This window comes from Onychomys torridus, chromosome 20, assembly GCF_903995425.1.
Source record: "Onychomys torridus chromosome 20, mOncTor1.1, whole genome shotgun sequence".
NCBI lineage: Eukaryota > Metazoa > Chordata > Mammalia > Rodentia > Cricetidae > Onychomys > Onychomys torridus.
The window spans coordinates 40,767,904-40,792,178 of NC_050462.1; the positions used below are offsets into that span (position 1 = coordinate 40,767,904).

At 44.3% G+C, this 24,275-nt stretch overlaps 1 protein-coding gene across 3 annotated transcripts in view; it reads right to left on the reverse strand.

The window, feature by feature from the left end:
• The window catches only part of Srgap1 (SLIT-ROBO Rho GTPase activating protein 1), a 270,798-nt gene that overhangs the window by 157,016 nt on the left and 89,507 nt on the right, over positions 1-24,275 (reverse strand). Inside the window, exon 1 of one of the 3 annotated variants that reach the window (XM_036169673.1) lies at positions 6,254-6,334. The exons of the other annotated variants lie outside the window; for them this stretch is intronic. The gene's annotated coding sequence lies outside the window, so the exon portion shown is untranslated. Of the gene's footprint in view, positions 1-6,253; positions 6,335-24,275 lie in introns of those variants that run through there. 3 annotated transcript variants of the gene reach the window in all.

Consider the following 24,275-nt stretch of genomic DNA (forward strand, 5'->3'; position numbering starts at 1 on the left):
GTTTGATCAAGGATCTTAGTTCCCTGTGCTTTATTAACACAGAAAAAGATAAAAATGTGAATTACAGGATGCCCGTATTGTGCTGAGCTAAAAGAACATTCCTAATGTCCCATCCACTGTACCAGCTTTTGAAATTGCCATTGTCTCTGAAAATGGTGGTAGAGACACTCCATTCTGCTGGTTTTGTTTTGTTTTTGTTTGGTTTTTGTTTTGTTTTTCAAGACAAGGTTTCTCTGTGTAGCTTTGTGCCTTTCCTGGAACTCACTCTGTAGCTCAGGCTGGCCTTGAACTCAAAGAGATCCCCCTGGCTCTGCCTCCCGAGTGCTGGGATTAAAGGCATGTGCCACCACTGCCTGGCAGAGTCTGCTGGTTTTTGAATAGGCTAAACTTTAAGTTCCAGGATTTGGGGATAGGACAGAGGAGATATGGCTGTTGCTACTGGTGGTACAGTGTTTGGAAAAGAAAGGATGAACTTACATCTGAAACACGTCCAGACTCATGTCTTAGGAAAACCTAGAGCGGTCACTGTCAACGTCATGTTTTTTTAAAAGGAAAAGGAGACACAGTTCAAATGGAAAGGAGCATTCAAGGAATCAGTGAGCAGTTAGACGTCACAACTAGTGAATATGAACAAGGACACCGGGATGAAGGGCTGGCTACACCGGATGACAGAGCAGCTGGGCCAAAGGCTGGAGGGACAAGTCTTGTCCGGTGAGTTGCAAAGATGCCCTCCATGCTACAAGTTAAACTGCAGAAGAAGGCGTTATAGGAGGGAGATTCACCCTGCTTCCAGCCTCAGCCACATTCATGCCTGCTAATGAAGGGTGGTGGGGAGGTATAGAAATCATTAAAAGATCAACCGAAAGGATGTGGGTACGGAAGGACCTTGGATAGCGGAGGAAATTCGGCCAAGCTCCCGAGAAGTTGGCTATGATGCTGCGGCTTGGAGACTGAGTAACCATGGTGGTAATGGGAATCACGGCCCCCAAATGGGCTGGAAGAACTGCTTTGCTGGATGCCGCTATGGCAGCCTCTCCGTTAATCACCGCAGAAGGTGAAGTCACAGAAATTCCTGGAGAAGAGAAGGAGCCTGGGATGGGCTCGTTGGGTGGCGTAGGAGGGAGTATGGGGGGGGGCCACACTCCTGTCCCTCAAATGTTGCTTTGGCATCAGCAGTGGACTGACAGGATGCTCAAGGTAGGGTTCCTCGTGCAAGCTTCAGAGGAGGCCACTGAAGGGAAAGCTGCGTGATGCTTAAGAAAAGCCCTGTTCCATCAGTTGCTGGTTTTACTTGACAGTATATAGTGGTTTACTGCTTCGCTTTCTAATAAAGACATCTGTACGCTTGGGATAGCGGGTGTAAGAGCCATGTACCAGCATCCTGCTCCCAACTTAAGTCACTGAGGAGTTCCTGCTCCCGTTCCATCACCGTCAAGACGCAGTGCCTGCTGTCACCAGCCTTTCTGAGGAGAGTGAAGAAAAACTGCACACAGCTATGCGTCAACCTTCACGTCACAAAAATTTGCTCGTTAAAGATGTCGTAGGCCCCGGCGAAAACTGAACATCACCTATCTCTGTTAGATTTTTTTCAAGAATGGTCTGTTCACTGTTTTATCTCTACAAAGTACCAGAGCAGAAAATTCATCTTTGGAGATAAGAAAACTCAATGACAAGTGTACTTATGGCTCTTCACGGACGCCTAGCTTCTCCACAAATAACAGGAAGATTCCATTCAATAATGGTCACTGAGCAATGTCTGCTTAACACGGAACAATCAAAGGTAAAAATCCTTGTACTACTCCAGTGACATCACTAAGTACCTCCAGGTTCTGGGTTCTGGAGACGTGAAGAGAAAACCCTGCCTTGGGGCCTTTGGACTAGCTGCTGGACTGCAGCTGGGAGACGTGCTACTGTGGCTTCTCTAACTTGCATTGTAGTGCAATAAATGCAATGAGCCCTGTGAAGGAGCAGGGGAAGAGACTACATAAAGGAAAGGTAAACGCTGCCCAGATAAAAGAGAGAAGGCTCTGACTTCGCCCCTAGCTGAAAAGCTGCAATTTTCCAAAGTGAAGCTGCTTTGGGAAGGATCTTCTGGGCAAAGGTCGGGGTGGAGAGTCTGGAGCAGCGAAGGTGTTACGACATGATGACATTTTGCTCTGGACTGAATAGTGGCAATACAGGCTGGTGCCATGGCTAATTTTACTTGTCATCGTGACTACGTCAAGATACCCAAGTGACTAGGAAAGTGTACCTCTGGGTGAGTCTGTGATGCTCTCTCCAAAGATGCTTTTGATCCTGAGAGCTCTGACCTAAGGGGCAGATTCATTCCTTGACAATTTTATAATATGATGTCCTTATTGGGATGTGGCCACAGGGAGGAAGTGGAGCCTAGTTGGAGGAAGTAGGTCACGGGAATGTGTCCTACATCTTCCTCTGGCTTCTTTCTGTACCCATTCTCTGCTCCCCAGTGCCTTGATGTACCTCTCCAGGCCCTCCCACCGTGATGATTGACACCTCTGAAACTGCCAATCAGAATAAACCTTACTGGTCTAGGTTGTGTCCCTCAGGTACATGGTCACTGTATCAACAAAGCTAACTAGTAGAGCAGGCTGGTCCACAGATAAAGGGATTCAAGAGCAAATACCGTAGCATGATGCAGAATGGTATCCTACTTAGCTCTTCATTCACTAGTTATAGAGAATACCTCTATTTACTTATTTAATGATTTGGAAGCAAATGTTGATTATTCACTTAGACATGAAAGCTATAGAATATGTTCTAACTAATGAAATTAGAACTAATTAGTTCTAACTTACCAAAAAAATGAAATGACACTTCCTGCCAAATTACGGACAACAAATTATTTTTCTTTTAAATTATTTCTTTTTCCTTTCTTTTCCATTTATTGAACAGATTCTTAACACTATGTTATACTTATTTAGAAGAGAAAGAGCAGTGTGAAGGCAATGTGCTTATCAGAATACTGAGGATACAGAATGAAATAATTTATAAGTACTATAATGTCATAAGAATTGGCTTCACACATTGGCACAGGAGACAACTTCCTGAACTGAACACCAATAGCACAGGCATTAAGATTAATAGTTAATAAATGGGACCTCATGCAACTGGAAAGCTTCTGTAAGGCAAGGGACACTGTCAATAAAACAGCAGCCTACAGAGTAGGGGAAGTTCTTTACCAACCCCACAACTGATAGAAGGCTAATATCCAAAATACATAAAGAACTCAAGAAACTAGAAATCAACAAATCAAATAATCCGATTAAAAAATGGGCCGGGCGGTGGTAGCGCACGCCTTTGATCCCAGCACTCAGGAGGCAGAGGCAGGCGGATCTTGATGAGTTCAAGGCCAGCCTGGTCTACAGAGCGAGATCCAGGAAAGGCGCAAAGCTATGCAGAGAAACCCTGTCTTGAAAAACCAAAAAAAAAAAAGGGGGGGCATAGATCTAAACAGAGAATTCTCAACAGAAAAATCTCAAATGGCCGAGAAACACTTAAGGAGATGTTTAACATCCTTAGCCATTAGGGAAATACAAATCAAAATGACTCTGAGATTCCATCTTACACCTGTCAGAATGGCTAAGATCAAAAACACAAGTGACAGCTCATGCTGGAGAGGATGTGGAGCAAGGGAAACACTCCTCCACTGTTGGTGGGAGTGCAAACTTGTACAGCCACTTTGTAAGTCAGTGTGGCAGTTTCTCAGAAAACTGGTAATCAGTCTACCTCAAGACTCAGCTATGCTTGGGCACACACCCAAGGAATGCTCAATTATACCACAAGGACACATGCTCAACTATGTGAATAGCAGCTTTGTTTGTAATAGCCAGAACCTGGAAACAATCTAGATGTCCCTCAACCAAGGAATGGATAAAGAATATGTGGTACATTTACACAATGGAGTATTACTCAGCTGTTTAAAACAAGGACACCAAGAAATTTGAAACAGATAGAACTAGGAAAAAATCATCCTGAGTGAGATAATCCAAACTCAGAAAGACAAACATGGTGTGTACTCAGTCATAAGTAGATATTAGTGGTAAAATAAAGGATAAAGATACTATAATCCACAGACTTAGAGAACTAGGTAATAAGGAGGGCTTATGGGGGGACACCCAGCTCTCCCTGGGAAGGGGAAATAGATATTTTGTGAGTGGACTGAAGACAGAGTGGTGATGGGAACATGAGTAAGCAAGGTGGGGGTGGGGCACAGAAGGAGAGTGCTGAGGCAGACTGCTGGGGGTGCATTTTGGGGATCGGTGGAAGCCTGGTACAGGGGAATCTTCCAGTTGTCTACAGGGAGAACCCCAGCTTAGACTCCTAGCAACAGAGGTTAAATAGCTCAAACTGGCCATCTCCTGGGACCAGATTGGTGCCTGATCCAATTGTAATAAGAGAGGCATCATCTAGCAACTGATGCAAACAGATGCAGCCAAACATTAGGCAGAGTTTGGGAACCCTGTGGAGGAGGAAAAAGGAGTGTAGGACCAGAGGGGTCAAGGACACCACGGGAAGGCTCACATAGTCAACTAATCTGGGCTTATAGGGCCTCTCAGAGACTGAACCAACAACCAGGGAGCCTGCATGGGACTGACCTAGACACTCTGCATATACGTTACAGTTGTGTAGCTTGGTCTTCTTATGGGTCTCCTAACAGCAGGAACAGGGGCTGTCTCTAACTCTTTTGTTGACTTTTGGGACTCTACTCCTCATACGGGGTTGCCTTGCCCAGCCTTAATACATGGGGAGGTGCTCAGTCTTACTGCAACTTGATCTGCCATGTTTTGTTGATACTCATGGGAGACCTGTCCTTATCTAGACAGGGAGGAATGGCGGATTAAAAGGGGAGGGACTGGGAAGGAAGGATGTGGGGGAGGCTATGGCCAGAATGTAAATAGATGAATAAAAAAAATTGGTTTCTGTTTCAATATAATTACATTTCAAATTTGAATTAAAATGGCTTAAATTGAAAATGATATTAAGGGGATGGGGATTTAGCTCAGTGGTAGAGTGCTTGTCTAGCAAGCTCAAGGCTCAGGGTTCAATCCTCAGCTCCAAAAACAAAACAAACAAACAAAAAAAAGCAAAAAAAAAAAAACAACAACAAAACCAAAAATGTTATTAAATAGCTACCTGGTACCTTTGCTACTTATTTATGGTCTATTCAACTTAGGGTTTACTTTTTTACTTGTCCCCCCTTTCTTTTTTGGGACAAGATCTCTTGGGTGTGGCCCATGCCAACCTCAAACTCAGGATGCTCCTGCCTCAGCTGGGTTGTAAATACATGTGCTACCACGCTCAGCCCACGCTGGACTTTGAAAAGGCCTACGTCCTACAAGATGTAAATCCACCGAACCACTAAATCTTTGCCACCAAACAGGATTCCAAAAACACTACGTTAATGTTAGCCTGTGTCTAATCTTACACATTAACGTCTTTGTAACCCCTAGAGTCAAATACAGTAATGCTATGGCCCCTGCATACCCTCTCTTTTACACAGCTCCTCTTACCTGGAAGGGACTTGTTGATAAAACCCACTGATCAGCTGTGCAGACAGCTGAATGGACTACTCCAGAAAGAACATTCCAGAGCTAAATCCCAAATACCAGCCAGGTCTCACCACTGCTCCCCCACCTACTCTCTCTGCACAGCATTTTCGCTTCCTCTCTCTTCACTGGCTCTCTGCCCGAGCACTCCACTCTGTTAAGGTTTCTGTGTTGTGGATGAGAGGTGGAAGTCGTCACAAGATGGAGCAAGAGACAGCATGCCCACGGACTGGAGAAAGGACAAACGGAAATCAGGAAAAGAGAATGAGGAAGCCAAGAAGGAAAGAGGGCCGGAGAGCAGGCGAATGTAGAGAGGTCATTTGAGTAGCAAAGGGGTGGGTTAAAAAAGGAAACCAGCAAAGTCACCACATCAGACCTGGCTACCTGAGGGATTACTGGGGGGCTTCAGTCTGCTCATGCTTTGACCAAATTCCTGGTTTTAGACTTCAGTCCTAGGCCAGTGTGGGAATGAGATGTCAAGGTCACATATAGAAGCTACTTGGTTATAAGATGCCCTGGCCCTACTTTCAACCTCTTTAATAATCTAGTTTATAAGTAACACTGATCAAGTTGCAGCTTCAATTTTAATACAGTTTGCCCTAAGATGCATCCATGATCTACCAAGCCCGAGCCCTAAATCTACGGAGCCTCTAGGACCAAACGGGAATTCTTCGTATTCATCTTACGTTCGTGACTGTGAATTCAACTCCTCTGGCTTCTGAATAGTCTTGGCACCCCAGAGGCAGAGTGGATGATGGTCCAATACAGGTAGGGTCCAACAGGATACTTCATGCCCTCTTCATTCACTTACAAACGAGCCCAATTCAGTAACACCAAGCGCTTTGCACATCAGCCCACAGTACGGAGTTTTTTTTTTTTTTCTTTCCCTTTGAAGTTTAGATGTTTCTGGCAGGAACCCACACTCCTCACAGGCACAGCCGATGTTCTCTTGGCTGCCGGCATTCAGAAGGCTGTCTGAATGGATGGCGTGGCGCCTGCTGCCCACCCCCACTGGATGCTTCCAACAGCTCAGGTGCCAAGTTACCCTGAGCTGAGCTGAGCTGAGCGAGCAGTCTGCAGGGCACTTCAAGCCCTGTCCCCTAGACCAGGGCTCTCTGGATGCCAGCAGAGCAGCACACGATGAATGCATTCTTCTTCTTTGCTGTGGTTACTCAGTGGGCTCCCCGGGATGGTCCCGAAGGCGGAAGGCGCTGCCCAGATCCAATGAAGTAATTCACACAGTAGTGATCCTTTTGTGGGATGGAACTAAAAGTTACTAGTTGTCTCAGACCTGCTTGTGAGCATTACATATAAAGCCAGGGTCACAGACTCAGCCCTCTTCGGAGGCCAGATGCTTTGTAGATGAGAGAAACAGGCAGAGTATGAAATCATAAGGAACACAAGGGAATGACTGTGATTTAGTTGGGCAAGCTGCCTCATCCAGCCACCAAGCTCAAGTTGATAGCTGATATGTACAGGGTTTTATGTAGTCATGTCAGAAGTTTTTTTGTTTGTTCTGTTTAATTTTGTTTTCATTTTTGTTACTTTTAATGAGAATCCAGAAGTCTGGAATTTAGGTCATCTATTACTTTCTGACTTTTTTTTTTTTTTTTTTTTTGAGCAGAGGATTGAACCCAGGGCCTTGCGCTTGCTAGGCAAGCGCTCTACCACTGAGCTAAATCCCCAACCTACTTTCTGACTTTTAAGTAAACTTATCTGTAACTTAGAGGGACTTACCCTACCTAAAACTTTTCACACAGGTTCCCCTGCACTTAAGACACTCGGAAAGTCTCTACTCAGGCATTTGCTCTCTTTGGTTTGGCTGAAATCTGGATGATGGCCTGAGGGCCTCTTTGAATATGTACCATTGATGCTAACTCCGTATTGGCACAAACCTCTTAACCATCATCGCTAAGGGAGGCCCCGAGAACATCTGTGGTTCTGGTTTTCAGTCCTCCCTCTCTGGATGGAAGTGAGAAACAGAAGAATCACAGAGCCTCACATAGATAATTCTTGAACATCTATGGGTCCTAGCTTCTGGCTAGTGGTCCAGTTCCCCCTATCTATACCTGCTTGGAATTCTCCATAGCTCTTAGCAACCATTTCTGCTCCACCAGGCAGCTCCTGTCTAGAAAAGTCTCCTGTACTAAAATAAATGCCCATCCACTAGCTCAACAGGACTCACATTACTTTTTTTTTTTTTTTAATGTAAAGATGAACAAGCTATGGCACCGCCCTCCTCCAAGAGCTCAGGGGAAGGAGGAAGCGATTATTACATTGGACACCAGACTTTCCAAAGACTATTTTGCGTGTACTCAAGATATGGGACAGGGCTAGTGAGATGGCTCAGTGGATAAAGGAGCTTGGCTGCCAAGCCTGATGATCTGAACTCAATCCCTGGGCCCCACAAGGTAGGAGAGAAACACCCCTCCCAAGCTGTCCTCTGACCTCCACATGTGCGTGCACACACATGGTTTAAATATGTATATAGGACAAAGCTAGCCAACTAGGAAAAGACTAGAACATATGACAATCCTTGAGAAGAAAATGTGCAAGTTCTTACCAGAACAGAAAGGTTGATGGCTGTACGGAAGTTATGAGTATGCACGCATGAAACTTCCTTCAGACTGAACCTGACACCCCTGGCTTGAGAATGGAAGCTGGTAAGGAAGGCCATTGTCACACTCCTTACTCACAACACAGAGGCCGACTGACTCACCTGTCTTTAGAACTGCACTCCAGTAACACCGACTATTAACACTCGATGAACCTCTCCCTGATTGACGCCTGCACACCTTCTTCTCTTAGGCCATCTACCTCAAGTCAAAATGAGCACAAAGATCATCAAAATTATCCCAAGTCTTTCTCACACTCCCAAGTCGCCTCATTAAAAGAGACCCTGGAAGTAAACTCTGGACGTGGGCTGTGGTTTAGATTTATGTGGCAGCTCACAGCTGAGAAAACCCGGTTCACCATGAATGTGCTCACAGTTCTGTGAAGGCCTTTGTTTCTTCCAGATGAGCACAAGTGAAGATTCCTCTTATCATAATTGGGATTTTCCTTTGAAAGCACAAGTTTAAAATTCTGAGTCCCACCTTGAGTCATTTAGATAATAACTAATTAAAATGTAATTGCAAACAATCTCATTAAGTTGCTATGAGGATTAAACTGGGCGGTGCATATGAAAAGTTCAAATGCAGAGTGTCACAGGAAAATGTTCAGTAAGGGAACACGTTGTTATTAATATTACATTATTATGTCTTAGTCCTCAGGCAGCTTCATTTATCTCCCAAGGATCCATACTTCTGTGAGTTCTAAAGCACGATCCCAGTTTCATTTTGGAATGGTGCTCACACCTATTAAAATGCACTTTTATCTTTCCATCCTTCATTTGAACACGCTCATCTGAAAAGACACAACTGTTCACATGATCTGATTACCGGCTGTGATTTAATAAACAGGAATGGTTCTCTTACTTAAGAATAATCTTATACTGCAAAATCAAAGGGGGCATTAAAAACGGAAAATAACCTTGACAAAGTACCACTTGGTTTTCTGACACTTTCTAGAGATTTTAACCTCCCTTTTCCATTTCTTTTGTGCACTGGGGGTTATACCAAGGCAGGACTTTGCAAATGCTAGCCAACTGCTCCGCCTCAACCCAGTTTCTTTCCAGATACTTTTCTAGCTGGGCATGGTGGCATGGGCCTGTAATCCTAACATTCAGAGGCAGAGGCAGGAGGTTTGATTCAAATTCAAGGTCACCTTGGCCTACACAGTAAGCTCTAGGCTAGCTACCTAAAACAAAAACAAAAAACCAAAACCCACATATGCACACTAATTAAATAATAAATAATAAATGAATCTTTAAAAAAAAAAAAATCAAACCAAGTTTTTTGTTTGTTTGCTTTTGTTTTTGTTTTATGAGACAGGGTTTCTCTGTAGCTTTGGAGCCTGTCCTGGACTAGCTCTGTAGACTAGGCTGGCCTCGAACTCACAGAGATCCACCTGCCTCTGCCTCCTGAGTGCTGCGATTACAGGCATGGGCCACCACCACCCAGCCCAAATGTTTTTCTAATGTGCAAAGCCATTAGTGAGATCCTGTCCATAAGAGTTTCTAGCACCTACTAACTTACTTATATACCATGTTCTTGTGTGGAAGACCTGATTCCACTGACCTACACTGGTAATTTCCCAAACACCAGCATCATCATCACTGGTACCCCCCCCTAAGGATTTCACTCTTAATCTTCAACAGCCCCCAATATACAGGTCAATAGCTCTACGTTGCAGATGAGGAGTGCTTTAACATGTAGTCAAAGGCCACAGAACATTAAGAGACAGAGGTCCCTTTCAGTCCATTTCTGCCTGACTCCGAAGCCGATTATTTTATCCCTAAACCGGCTGAAAGTTAGCAAGATGACTCTAAAAACAGTTTCAAGGCCTCAACTGAGCTGGTTCCTTGTTTTAGGAGTGAAGTAATATGACTCTCATTATACACCAGGGCAGGGCACAGACTCAGGGTCCCATGCTGGACAGAGGTACAGTTGAGCCTCACACACAGTAAGATAGATGAGGACATTATCATTTTAATACAGCGTTAGCCCTCCGCTAGGAACTGTTAACATTTCCAGTCTACTGGGGGTCAAGTTAAAATAAACATTCCCACAAGCTACCCACAGGTAACCACTGGTGAGCTATTTCAGGAGTACAGTGTAAAGAGGAGACCTTGATCTGAGTAGGGACTCAAGCCTCAATGTACACCACAGGGTAGAGGCTTCTGAAGGCCTGTCTCTCCGGCGACGGGGAAAAGGACACACTGGAAAGCAAGAGATGTCTTAGATGCATTTCCCAGTGTTGTCACTGAACTCCTGAGTGAATTAGGGTAAGTACTGAGTCTTTAAGGACCTCCAATCCCTTCGTCCTTCAAACAGGCATAATCAAATATCCACATGGTAGGACCATGAAAAGGAGTGAGCTGTGAAGGATGCACATGGGAGATTTACATTTTTATTCAAAGTGATAACCAAACAGTAGTAGTCTCACTGCACGCTGAATGCCAGTGAGTATAAACACGCTGGGCACCATCCTACGCTCACTCAACGTCTCACGGCTCTTCCGAGGTAGGCGAGGACTTTCATCATTATCTTGTTTTACAGCTCAGTAGACTGAGGCAAAGGCAGGCGGAGAACTTTCCTGTGGTCACCAGATGAGCAGGTGAAGCTGGCTTCCGAGGTCAGGCATGGTAAAGCCAGTCAATGGTTTTGTTTGTTTGTTTTTTTCTCTTTGTCCCCTCCTCCCCTCAACAGGAAACAGAGGTTTCCACAACCTTTAGCTTCCTATTTTTTTCAATTCCGAAAACATCTGCACTACCCCTGCAGGGACAAATTAATACCAAGACTCAGTCAGTCTATTCCCTCAGCAACTTCTGCTAAGAAACAAAGAAAACAGGAAAATAACCTTGGAGCTACTCTTACAAACCTGTTGACGAGGGGGAAAAAAAAAAACCAATTTTATCTATTTCAGGAGCGCTATAATTAGATACACCAGGTGACTTCACACGGAAATTCTACATGGATTTAACAGTAACAATTTTAAAGAAAGGTCTCATTAAACTTTCCTCCAACAGGCCCCCTGCTAAATCACACCTCACTCTTACTGAAGGAACAATTGCTAACAAATGTTAAGTTAGAAGGAAAACTTTAGCGGAAGATGACTCTGCTGTGGAGGTAAAATTCTGAAGTATGTATTCACTTTAATCAAAGCTAACTTTGGGGAGTAAAGGTTCATTTCCGCCTACAGGTCATAGTCCATCATCAAGGGAAGTCAGGGCAAGAACTCAAGGCAGGAACCTAGAGGCAGGAGCTGATGCAGAGGCCTTGGAGGGGTGCTGCTGACTGGCTTGCTCTCTATGGTTTGCTCAGCCTGCTTTCTTATACAACCCAGGAATACATACACGCCGACAGAGGACAACAGCGCCCACAGTGGGCTGGAGGCTGGGCCCTTGCGTATCAACCATTAACAAAGCAAATGCTCCAGAGACACGCCCATGGAAGCAATTCAAGTGTGGTCCCTCTTCTGAGTGACTCTAGTTGATGTCACAATGATGAAGCAAAGCAGCACAGTTCTGGAATGGAAGTGCTGTGAGGTTGGCGAAGTGGCTTCCAGGGAGAATCCCTCCCTTTCCCTCCTCTGACTGCTAGAGCCTGCTCCCATGGCTGGGCTGGGATTGTACCGTCACATCCTCATTAAGTCCTGAACCCCTCTTCTAAAGGCCCACAGGGTGCACCTAGATAATCCAGAAAAACCGGCTCATCTCAAGATCTTGAAACTCCTCTGAGGGTGACTCATTCTGGGGACCTCGGGGCGTGCATGTCCTTAGGGCAAGGCATTCATTATCAAGCCTACCACAGGTTACAGAGAACAATGAGGCCACAGAGTTGGTAAGCAGGGCAATGAGAGAGCTGGAGTTTCACAGAAGGGTTTCTTCAGTGTCCTGGAGGGGATCTCCTCTCTAGCAGAACAGCAGAAAGCAGGAAGCCAAGTCCACTGAAGCAGAGGACAGAAGCCTAAGACTATAGTTCGCTGCAGTGAACACACACAGAGAAAGTATCAGGTGGGCAGTGGGTGGACTTCACAGAGGGAATCCTCAGCCCAGAAGGATGAGGAGAGGGAGACCTTCAATGTTCACCTCCAGAAATGTTTGTGTGGTTTTCCTGTCTGTTAAAAGTCACCGTAAGCTGATTCCATGCATGGGCTGAAACATGAGGGCGATTTCTACAACATCAATGATGTGAGAAGTTGGCCCATTGTACAGGCATTGTGGAGAAACGTCTACTAGGTGATCGACAATGTGGATGGAGGTACCAGGGCTGGCCTGCCCTCTGGATGTCTTCGTTTTGAAATCACATCCCCTTAATATCAGAGATCTTTAAGGGCTGGGAGTTTTCGAAGGTTTGAAAGGCAAGTGGCTGGGAAATTTTAAAGTCAGAAGAAGCTAAATCTGATGGATCCCTCTGCCTGCACTAGAGTGATTAAGGCCAGCTCTGATCTCAAAGGCCCAAATTCAAATGCCACCTCTGCATCATTCCTAGCTTTGTGACCCTTAAGGAAACTATTTAACTCTTTAATCACTGACGTCCTCATCTTTAAAGGAGAGAATATCGATATTATAGAGCAGCTGTGAGGGTTTTAAATGATGTCCTGTTTCATACCTAATACTGCGTAATCGATAAGGGAAATTAGTCCTAACTGAAAACCCTGTCTAGAAGAACCATAATTGGAAAAGCATAGGTTTATTACGAATAAATTTAATAAGGCTAAGTAGTTTAATTAAGAAAAAAAGAACTCACACAATTAGGGATTTCAAATATGGAAAGAAACAGATCAGTTTCCTCATGAAATAACTGAGTAACCTCATGACATGGGTCTTTAAATCTGATTCAGGATAGGTGCCAGCTGAGTTGGATTTCTAGAGCTTCTGCACTGGCTATAAATGTTCCACTGGGCTCCACTACAAAGGAACAGAGTAAAACTCACCCCAAGTTTAATCATCTGTCCTGGCATCCAGAGCAAAACCAAAAAAATAAATAAATAAAAATCCATAGGAGTCTTCAACTTACAAATAAACTATATCCCTGAAGGAATATACATGTTGCAAACTGGATTTGGGAAACTGAAATTTAATTTCTTAATGGTAAGTACCAAAACACATTTCTCTGGAAAAGCTGGAATAACTTTTTTTGGGAGCCAGCCATAGGATTGGTATAGATGGTATTTGGTTTCTTGGCAAAAGTGCAATCAAGCAGATTGCAGCACATGGAATTCTGGATCTTGGTAGGGTCATGTGATTGACATTGAGACGAAATCACCAGCTTCTTTAACGACAAAGCCCTATAACTGACAGCTTGGAAAACACTCACGCATGGTGTGTTTAGCTGTACCTTCCTGGACCAAGACACCAGAGATATCAATCATCCAACCTTGACCGATGCTTTGCGTGAATGAGATAAATACATGAATGGTCACAGCATTCAGACCACAGGGAAAGAATGGGAAAAGCTCAGGTTTGAACATAAGAGACTACTAAATATCAGTGTGACACCACAGAGGCCTAGGGTCAGGTGTGGTGCAGACATTTAAGAACACACAGAATCCATAGTTGTCCTTTTAAAGCAGCATCTAGAAAAAGCAGGCCAACAATTTGAGGTACCGGTGCCTGAAGGAACGTAGTTTGGCCAATCGGCAAACTCTCATTACCAAAGGACAGCAAGTTAAGTGCTAATCTTCACTGTCCACACCCAGCTTTTTTTGACAGCGTCTTCCGGATGCACCTTCACCTTATTAAGCACACCGTGAGGATGCCCATAAAGTCCAGCCATTCAACAAGGATATCCATCATAGTTAATGGCCGCTGTGAAAGCCTGCCTGAACCGCCTAAGGGATAATTTTGTAATTAGGAGCAAGCGTGGGATGGCCTTCCAGTGCGGAGGTGCTCATTCCCCAGGTCTTCTGGGGAATGAGGGGTGGATTCACACCAGACAGCTAAACACATCTGTGGAGGGAGGTAGCACACTACACACGAAGCATGCAGAGATTCGGTGCTCCCACCCCACCGTTACTCAGAAGGAATCTAGAAGCCACAACAATACCATGGGGTGCCATGCTATGTCCTAGGAGCTGACATAGCTTAACCCACTAAGAATGTCCTGAACTATGTTAGTAAGACTCTGGAAAACAGCAATATAAGTCTGTGTCCTATATCCCAATGCTATTCTGGCACAAACGTAGAGCCAGAGGAGCATCACACTTCAAAGATTGCAACTAGGTCCTCAGAGACCGCCATCCCATTACTGAGGACACTGAGCATCCTCGGGTCTGGGTGACATGTCTCACCTCTGTCCTCCTCTGGCTCCTTCACATTGGCCATTGCATTTATTATCGCCCAATTCCTGATGCCCAATGAGGCATGGAGGATACCGGTGCAAATCTGAGCAAGAAATCATTTCAGGAGAGGTCTGTTTTTTTTTTTTTTTTTAAACATCATTTATTTCATTCAAGATTAAATCATACGGGGGGGGGGGTGGGGAGCCAATCTTCCCAGAATAAAACCGGTGAGAGGAAAAAGAACACACGAAGAAGCCGGCAGACGAGTAACAAAGAAGCAGATGGATGCTCCAGGCCCGTCTCCCTCCGCCAGTATGCTTTATCTTACACCCATATGTTCACTGACAGCTCCCATATGGTTTTCCTTTTACTGTATGGAGTTGGGGATGGGGTTAGGGCAGGAACAGACTCGCACTCACTTTCTCTCTCAAGTTGCTTCAGATGCCGAGAATCTGGGAACTAGGGAGATAGACACCTAAGTCAAAAGACACTCCCACGAGGCTGTGATGTGCTCCAGGTTGGTGGTAGTATGGGGGGGGTGAGTCTTCCTGTCTTCTCTGCCAGTTCAGGTACTTCATGAGGTCCTGTCCTAGGCACAGCTATGGCTCTGGGATCCAGCTGTGGGCATATGCCAGAGGCCTGACCGTGAGCAACAGATGCGCAAAGTATGTTTGCAGAGGGTTTAGCATATATGAGATCACGGACTCCATCGATGGCCAATGACTTCCCTTGGGCCAGCTAACTGATGACAAAGACACAAACCCATCCATGGGTCATTAACCTCGATGATAACTGGATCTGGTAAAGTATTGGGCCTTCAAATCTTTGCAGCAGCAAAATTTGTCAGGACTGAAAAGTGAAAATAATTCAATTGTCTACCCACTAACGGATATTCAAAATGCTGAATATCTATGCAATAGGATAATCTTTGAGAGTTAAAGGAAATGGTACACACCATGTCATCATGTCATGGTTGGAGCTTGAAACCATGCCTAGGTAGAGAAGGGAGACACAAGAGGGCAAACAGAATTTCACTTGTGTGTATTATCTTTAAGGGCAGAAAGTGAAAGAAGAGGTGGTTAGGGCTGGAGGGGGGGAGTGTGAAGAGTAATGGCTGATGGGTGTGAACGTCTGCAGGTGGCAGTACTGACATGGTCTACACCCGTGGGGATGGCTGCGCAACTCTGAATATATTAAAAAAACACGACATTTTTTTTGGTGACTCTTTATGAGTATATATTAATTCTATAAAAACATTAACATTTTATATGGTTAGAAACACATCCCATGTGTTAAAGGTTTGGTGGCCATTCAGTGGAGATACTTATAGGACCTAGTGGGAAGAAGTCAGATCACTGTGAATGTGCCATGGCAGCAGGCAGGCAGGCATAACACTAGAGCAGTAGCCTAGGGCTTTACATCCTGACCCACAAACACAAGGCAGAGGGACACTGGGTCCAGATTGCGTTTTGCTTTCGAAAATCTCAAACCCACCCCCTAGTGACACATCTCCTCCAACAAAGCCACACCTCCTAGTCCTTCTTAAACAGGCCACCACCTGGGAATCGAACACTCAAATGTATGAGGCTATGAGGGCCATGCTCATTCATACAACCACAAATAGTGTCTCCCTATGACTCATCCACCTTCTTGGATCTCCGGAAGGTGTATGTTGAAGCTGCAGTTGGTAGATGTCAGCATGTGACCGCTACCTGAAGTCTGAGCTCAAGGAAGATGAGGGCTACCTCTTCATCATCTGCAATCCCCATCATCTGTATGCCTTCCACACTGGGCACAGTGTTTGACACGTTTCAGATTGGCGTACTGTGCTTCTGCTCTTCATGGATGATGTATAACCCTCAATAACCAGAAACCTATCATGCCTGCAGAGTATGGAATCCTGAGTGACTAACCAGAAAGAGAAAGATTTCAGTGTTAGGTCGTTTCTTAGAAACTCTGATTTTAGACATAGTAAATTTTAATTTCAAGGACTGACAGCATTTAGTTTAAAAACAAAACAGCATTCTAGGGAACACCTGCGTTCAACCAAACTAATCTTAACCCTTGTATCTTGTCTGTCTGTCATATTATTAAGTATGCCTTGAGGTTCGCATAAAGCCTACTGAATAGCGTGTGGTGAACAAAAATTGTTGAATATACAAATTCCTAATGAAAACTGAATTTCAGCATGATCAACATGAACCATTCCTATGGGGGTTTTGTTTTGAATACAACTTAGAAAACAAATGTTATTCCTAATTTGCAACTAAAAAAAAAGTAAGACAGACAGAAGATAAGTAGTTTTATCTGGAGTCATAAAACCAGCAAGTGCCTGTATCCATCCCAGTCTATCAGATTTCCCAGTGCCACAGTGAGTGTCCATTATTGGTGTCTCTGCCACAGGGGTCAGGAGTCAGAAGCGAAACACATGTACAGACAATGCCTGTCACCTCCTGATACTTGATTTTTTTTTTCCCACACAGAGAATAGAAAACAAAACAAAACAAAAACAAAAATCTGTGAAGTTCAGCTCTGTTCTCTTTGCACAGGTTTTTTACTTCATTTCTTGATGAATGGAAAGTCCATGATTCATGCAAAAACCTATACACTCTTTTTTTGTTGGTGTTTTTTGTTTGTTTGTTTTTTGTTTGGTTTTTTTTTTGAGACAGGGTTTCTCTGTGTAGCTTTGCACCTTTCCTGGAACTCACTCTGTAGCCCAGGCTGGCCTCGAAAACTCACAAAGATCCGCCTGGCTCTGCCTCCCGGGTGCTGGGATTAAAGGTGTACGCCGCTGCTCTGCTGCCACCTCCCTGCATAAACTCTTAAGTAAAAGGGAACCCAAAGATTCATCATTGTCCCTGTCTTCTGACAGCAGCCGTAAGATAGCTCGGAGCTGGTTTTCTGTTAGCATTTCCAGCGGTGATGCGGCCAGGGACAGTGTGGGTGTACCGAGGGTGCCATCATTGGCTTCCCGCTAAGCCCCACGCTATAACAAACAGCCTTGATAATGGACGCATCTATGGTAGTAGTTCACATGTAATTAGATAAATATATAAATGGAATGTGAGAAGTGGTGCTGGGTGTTGAACCTGGGTCTCATGCCTGCTTAGCCAAGGCTCCGCCACTGAGCTATATCCCCCGCCTGAATATACTGTGTTTCCTTGAAATTATCAACTTTTTTTTTTTTTTTTTTTTTTTTGCTCTGTAAGACTTTTTACTAATCCTTTTTCCTATATGGCAGACACATTGTCCTGCCAACACACACCTTTATATCTGTCCATATAAATGTTTTTTATAGAACCTTAGAGAAAACAGTTCTCCTATTTTGTTCAACATGATACAGTTTTGGAATAACTCCAAAATGGTTTTTTAAAAAATGAAATTTTCACTATCCAGGGGGAAAAGGACACAGGTTTATTCACGTCTAGTAAAACAGATTTCAGAGTCAATTTCTTTGGCTCTTTGCCAGTTTTGGTGGGCTTCCCCACCCTCTTCCTTGTTAGTTTTCAAAGCAGTGTTCAGGGTTCACGGAGATGACGGGATCTAACGGGGTGATCTGGAATACTGTGGGTCCATTTGGAGCTCCAGCCAAGTTGCTTCTTAGCATGTGGGACTTGAACAGGTTGCGTCTTCTCATGGAATCAGGGTGTTTTCACGTCTTAAATGTGGGTAGAAACTACCTTTGAGATCATTTTGAGAGTAAGGCAGTTAATCAACTCACCTAAGAGACAAGAGACCTGGGCTTTAATCTCCAATACCATAAAAAAATGAGCAAATGTAAAGAAAGAATAAGTGGATGGGATATATGAAGTGTCAACAAATAGTCATACCTTTTCTTCCTTTTTTTTTTTTTTAATTAAAAATGCTTTTTTTTTTTTTTGCTGGGGAAGAGGGAACCAGATGACAAGTTCTTGTTGCTTTTACTGAGGACCCAAGTTCACTTCCCAGCACCCATGTCAGGTGGCTGGCAACCACTTCTACAACTCCAGGGGATCTGATGCTGCCTTCTGTCCTCAGAGCATACTAACACACACACACACACACACACACACACACACACACACACACGCACACACACACACGAAATGGAGAAAGAGAAAGCTTATAACGTACAACATGGTGTTTTGTTCTATTATATCAGGCAGTGGGTAAACCAAATAAATAGACCCGCCTCCCTCACGTGCTCTTCCTTTTGTGTCCTTCCTGCCTTCCTTCATTCTCTTCTCTTTTTGAAACAAGGTCTTGCTATGTGACCTTGAACTCCTGACCCCCCTGCCTCAGCTTTGGAGTACAGAAATTGCAGGAGTGTGCCACTAGGCCCAGTTATATGACTATTCTTATAGACTTAAGTAGACTCAATTCTCAGACCTGTTACAAGTATCTACCTCATTGAATAAATGAAAATGAGATTTGAGGGAAACACATTGAGTCATAACTCAAGATCTTCTGGTGAGAAGTTAGGCCGGGAGTGCCGAGTGTTGGCTTTTCCTTCAGCTGTTATGTTGAGTCATGGGAAGTTGTTTGTTTTCTGTTGGGTTTTTCTTTTTCCTTTTGAAGAATTTTTTAAAGAAATACCTAAACCTCAGCTATATTTGAATTAAAATAACAAGCTGTTTGTGGATTTGAGTTTGGGATCAGGCAGAGATTCTTAGAACCATCGCAGATGCTTTGGTTCAGTGACTCTGATGCCTTCACCCATTCATTTAAAGTCAATGGAAGATATACAATGCTGGCTGTGAATCTCCTCCCTGAAAGATTATGAACTAAGAGAACCAAACCTCGGGTTCTCTCTGAAGAAGGCAGAGATGGTGGGTCTCTTCACAGAGGCCTCATCCAGTGGTGGCCTTGTGCTTCAGGATTGGTTGTAAATGAGCTGCTTGGCTGTACCACATGGGCCAGTCATTGATGTCTGTCTGAGCTATTTGCATAACACATAGTGATGAATCCTCTTAAGCAGCTTTGGCTGGAAGAGAGAGAAACCCCTAAAGATGGTATGAAAATCACACAAACGTGTGGCACTCTGTACATTTTTAAGTGGTTTTTAGAGATTATATTTTTAATTATGTGTATGTCTATGTATCTGTATAGGTATATGTGCACCTGAGTGCCATTGTCTAAGAGACCATAGATGTTGGATCCCTTGGAGCTAGAGTTACAGATAGTTGTGTGCTACCTAATAAGGGTACCGGAGAGCAAACTCAGGTCCTCTGCAAGAGCAGACGTTACTCAACTGCCAAACCATCCATTCATCTATCCGAAGCTCTGAGATTTTGATAGTAGTGTTTAATTATAGACTAGAACTCTCTTTCAGATAACAGAATGCCTCAGTGATTGGCATTCCTCATAAAAATGTATTAGGCAAATATTGAATGCATGCCTACTGTGTGGCAGGCAGTGTTCTAGGCTCTGGGAGAAAACAACAAACAAAATAGACTAATACCCCCTCCACCCATGGTGTTATTGAGTAGGTAAAGTTTGATCTGAAATGTTAAGGAGGAAGACAGTAAGCTATGGAAATGTCCTGGGAATGGCCAACACCATGGCTCTGAGATCAGAGCACCCCTGACTTGTTGATGTGTCTGGAAAAGAGGATGGTCTTAGGTGACAGGGTGGGACCCACCATGGCTTCTTGCCTAGAAAGATACATTGTCTGTACATGTGTTTCGCTTCTGACTCCTAACCCCTGTGGCAGAGACACCAATAATGGACAGAGGCATCCCTTCTCTCCACTTCCTCAAAGGTCTGGCCTCACACAGTCAACACTCACTGCGGCACTGGGAAATCTGATGGACTGGGATGGATACAGGCTTGGGCAGCACAGAGCTCGAGGCCTGAAACCCAACTTTGTCACTTGCTGGTTTTATGACTCCAGATAAAACTACTTATCTTCTGTCTGTCTTGGGTTTTTTTTTTTTTTTTTTTTTTCAGTTGCAAATTAGGAATAACATTTGCTTTCAAAATTGCTTTAAAGATCAAATGAGATTATACTTTTTTTTAAATGTTAGCAACTTTGCTTCATCAAGCACATCATTTAGCGTTACACCTCAGCAAAGGCTCTTTGTAGGGCTGGAATCTATGTATTTTCCATCCCTGAGGTCATGCCGTGCAAATTCTGTTTGTGGCCTGCTATACTGAGCACTCTGAAGCTAACTTCCATTTGGAGTGTCAAATGCACAGTACTTCTAATTCTTGTTAGGAAAGTGGTGGGCAGGCATAGCACTGTGGGTCTTGCCTGAGTGTGGTTCACCAGAGTTATAGAAAGTAGAAGAATGGGGTGAGCTGGGAAAATGCGGGGCCTGGAACCGTCATATCTGAGCATGCTAAGTCACAGATACATCAGTCATAGGTCAGAAGCCACTCTGATCCCGCTCCCCACAGGTATGAGTGAGTACATACCATGTTTGTCCTTCTGAGTCTGGGTTACCTCACTCAGGATGATTTTTTCTAGATCCATCCATTTGCCTGCAAACCTCATGATGTCATTGTTTTTCTCTGCTGAGTAGTACTCCATTGAGTATATGTACCATATTTTCTGAACAGAAAGGGAGAACGAGGAATAACAGACCATGATAAATGAAGACCACACGAGAACAGGAATAGGCAGAGTGCTCGAGAGGTCCCCAAAAATCCACAATGATAGACTGTAGACTGCTGGCAATGGTCGAGAGAAAGCCTGATATGACCTAGTCTGGTGATCAGATGACTAAACACCCTAACAGTCATCTTGGAACTCTCATCCAATAACTGATGGAGGTGGATACAGAGATCCTCGGCCAGGCCCCAGGTGGAGCTCCAGGAGTCCAATTGTCGAGAAAGAGGAGGGACTGTAAGAGCGTGAATTGTTGAGACCAAGATTGGAAAAGCATAGGGACAAATAGCCAATCGAATGGAAGCACATGAATTATGAACCAAAGGCTGTGGAGACCCCAGCTGGATCAGGCCCTCTGGATAAGTGAGACCATTGAATAGCTTGAACTGTTTGGGAGGCACCCAGGCTGTGGGACCAGGACCTGTCCCTTAGTGCATGAGCTGGCTGTTTGGAACCTGGGACTTACACAGGGACACTTTGCTCAGTTGGGAAGGAGGTGACAGGATCTGCCTGTACTGAACCCACCAGGTTTAAATGAATCCCCAGGGGAGTCTTGGTCCTGGAGGAGATGGGAATGGAGGGGAGGGGCTGGGGGGAAGGTGGGGGAGGGTTGGGAAGGGGGTAGGACAGGGGGACCCATGGCTGATGTATAAAATTAAAACACATAATAATAAAGAAAACAAACATACTATTAAGGGCATGCTGAAAACCAAAGTGCCTATAATCTTAAAGTTGATCTTAATTCCATCCACCAACATCAACACTCTAAAAGCCAGGGTAAAAAGAAGTAAAAGACTGAAAAGTAAAATAAAGAGGCCAGGGTAGAGGAAGCTTCCTTAGAAAAATACTGTTTTTGGTTGTCGGAGGCATGGTCTGGCTAAGTAGCCCAACCTGGCCTAAGATTCCTGATCCTCCTTGTGTCTGCCTCCCAAATGCTGGGATTAGAGGTGGGAAGTACAACATCAAGTTTAGAAAATTATTTTCCTCTTAATTTTAAGGTTTTTTTTTTTTTTTTTTTGTAAGGTGCACAACTGTTATTCATTGTTATTGCAAGATTATGGCAAGAGACTCTCCAAATGTTGATAACTGTTAGTTCTCCAGATCTGTCTCACTACTATGATCTCTGGAATACACTCTGAACCCGATACGCAAGGGGGATGAAGCGATTAAACCAGCTGGTTTAATAACTGTTATTTAATAACCAATTCAATGCATTCTACAGACTGGTCTCTTTACAAATGTGAATGAACACCTACTGTGTGCCAATCCCATCTAAAACCCAATGAAGACAAGACTGTGGATGGTCCCTCCCAATCCTCTAAGAGCTTGCACAAGCAAGGCAACCAAATTCTTCACTTGGGTACTATGAGCTAAATGCAAAACCAGTAACAAAGAGGGAATGGGAAACAGAATGTGGGCTACCTCATCCTGCAGAATGAGGAGATGGGGGGATGCAGGACAGGCAGATGGAGGATGCTGGACGGGCAGGCAGTTCCTTTAAAGGGAGGCAACGTGGCATAGGGGATGCTATGGAATGGTTCATTGTCTTCATTATTAGCCTCAGGCAAAGCTTCCCTCAATCTCAGATGTCAATGCTACTGGTGGAATGCCCTGCTTCTGCAGAGTGCCAAGACTTGGAGAGCTTTTATCACAGGGAAACTCAAGTTTTGGTTAAGTTGACCTGCTCTGGGGTGAAGGGAGGTCAGAGGCAGATACAACAAGAAGCAACCTTTGCAGAGATTCCATAGGAGGCTACCTACCCAATAGCCCTTGGGAGGGAGTCAGAGGCAGGTCTCGTGCTGGTGACATGGACCATTGAGGTCACCGCCTTGTCTGAACCCTAATAATAGCCAAAGACAGAGAGCTGACTCATACAAAGAGCTAACAGCTATTCGCCCAGTCCCTGAAAGCGGGAGACGTTAGAAAGAAATTCAGTGTTAAGGTATATAGAAGTGACAGAGAACACGTCTCACAGGAAGAGGATTACCAGGGGTAAGACCTGACCCTGGAAGATGTTTTCTAAAAGGGTACATGGCGGCTCTAGGGCAGGCAGAAAGGAGGAGGGTTATGAGGTTGAGGGTTTTTCTTCCTCTCCTCCTTTGAGAAGATATGTCTCTCTTTCAATAAGTTTATTCACATTCTAGCCAGCTGCAAAACAGGGGTGAGAGCCAAGTCCCCCCTGCCAAAGTTCACTCTTCAAACCGGCAGACTCAGGTCTGATAACCAGTTAAAATGCTCAACACAATCGCCGCCTTTTGGTGGAGAACAGAGGCGCCATTGTTTCGGAGATACATTTTCAAGTTCAACTTGTCTAGAATTATGAAATTCAAAACAAGAGCTCCTAGGGTCAATCGGTATCAGAGCAAAGGGAACGGCTGTATCAAATGCAGACCCCCTTTGTTCACCCCCCCACACCCCCCCCCCAAAAAAAAGATTATTTGGATCAAAAAAGTAAAGGGTCAAAAAAGTAAATCATCAGTAACCATGACTGATTACTACTGAAAAACTATCTCAGGGCCATACACTTCCATGCGTGCAGCCTATTCCATTTCTAGAATATGTACTATTCCTTAAAAATCAAAACATTTGATATGACTCCAGGTTTCCCAGAAACTAATGGCTCAAAATGAAAAGCGCGGACTCAGCACCGGTCTGAGAAGGGAGGGGCACTCAGGAAAAGCACAGTGAGACATTACCTTCCACTGACATCAAAGACATCTGGCTTTATAAGAGATGTGCATTTGTGGAAATCGCTTGAGTTATGCTCATCTATTCATTCGACGCATACATGAAAAATGCCTGCTGTTCATGAGAGGGTACACCAGGCCTGTGTCACGCCTCCCCTTCCCTCCCCTCCCCTCTCCTCCCCTACCCCTCTGCAGGGAAAACAAAGTACAGCATAGTTTGGACTGTCAGGAGTTTACAGCCTTGTGAGAATTGGGAAATATAAGAGGAAGAAGAAAGTATGAACTTTCTTCTCAAGTATGAACACATGGCTATGGGGAGGCATCAGGTCCAGGATACCTACTACCTCTCCACATCTAACTCTCAGGCCTGAGAGATGGCTAACTAGAAGACGCTGGCCTGAGGGAGATATTAGTATCTGTCCACTGAGCAGGAGAACCGTATTCTGAGGAATTGAAGGGTCAGAGGTGGACTCTGTTAGAAGAAAAAGTAATACAAAGGTCAAAGGTGTCCTTTGGGAAGGGTTTTCTCGGATTAGAACAGGAAGA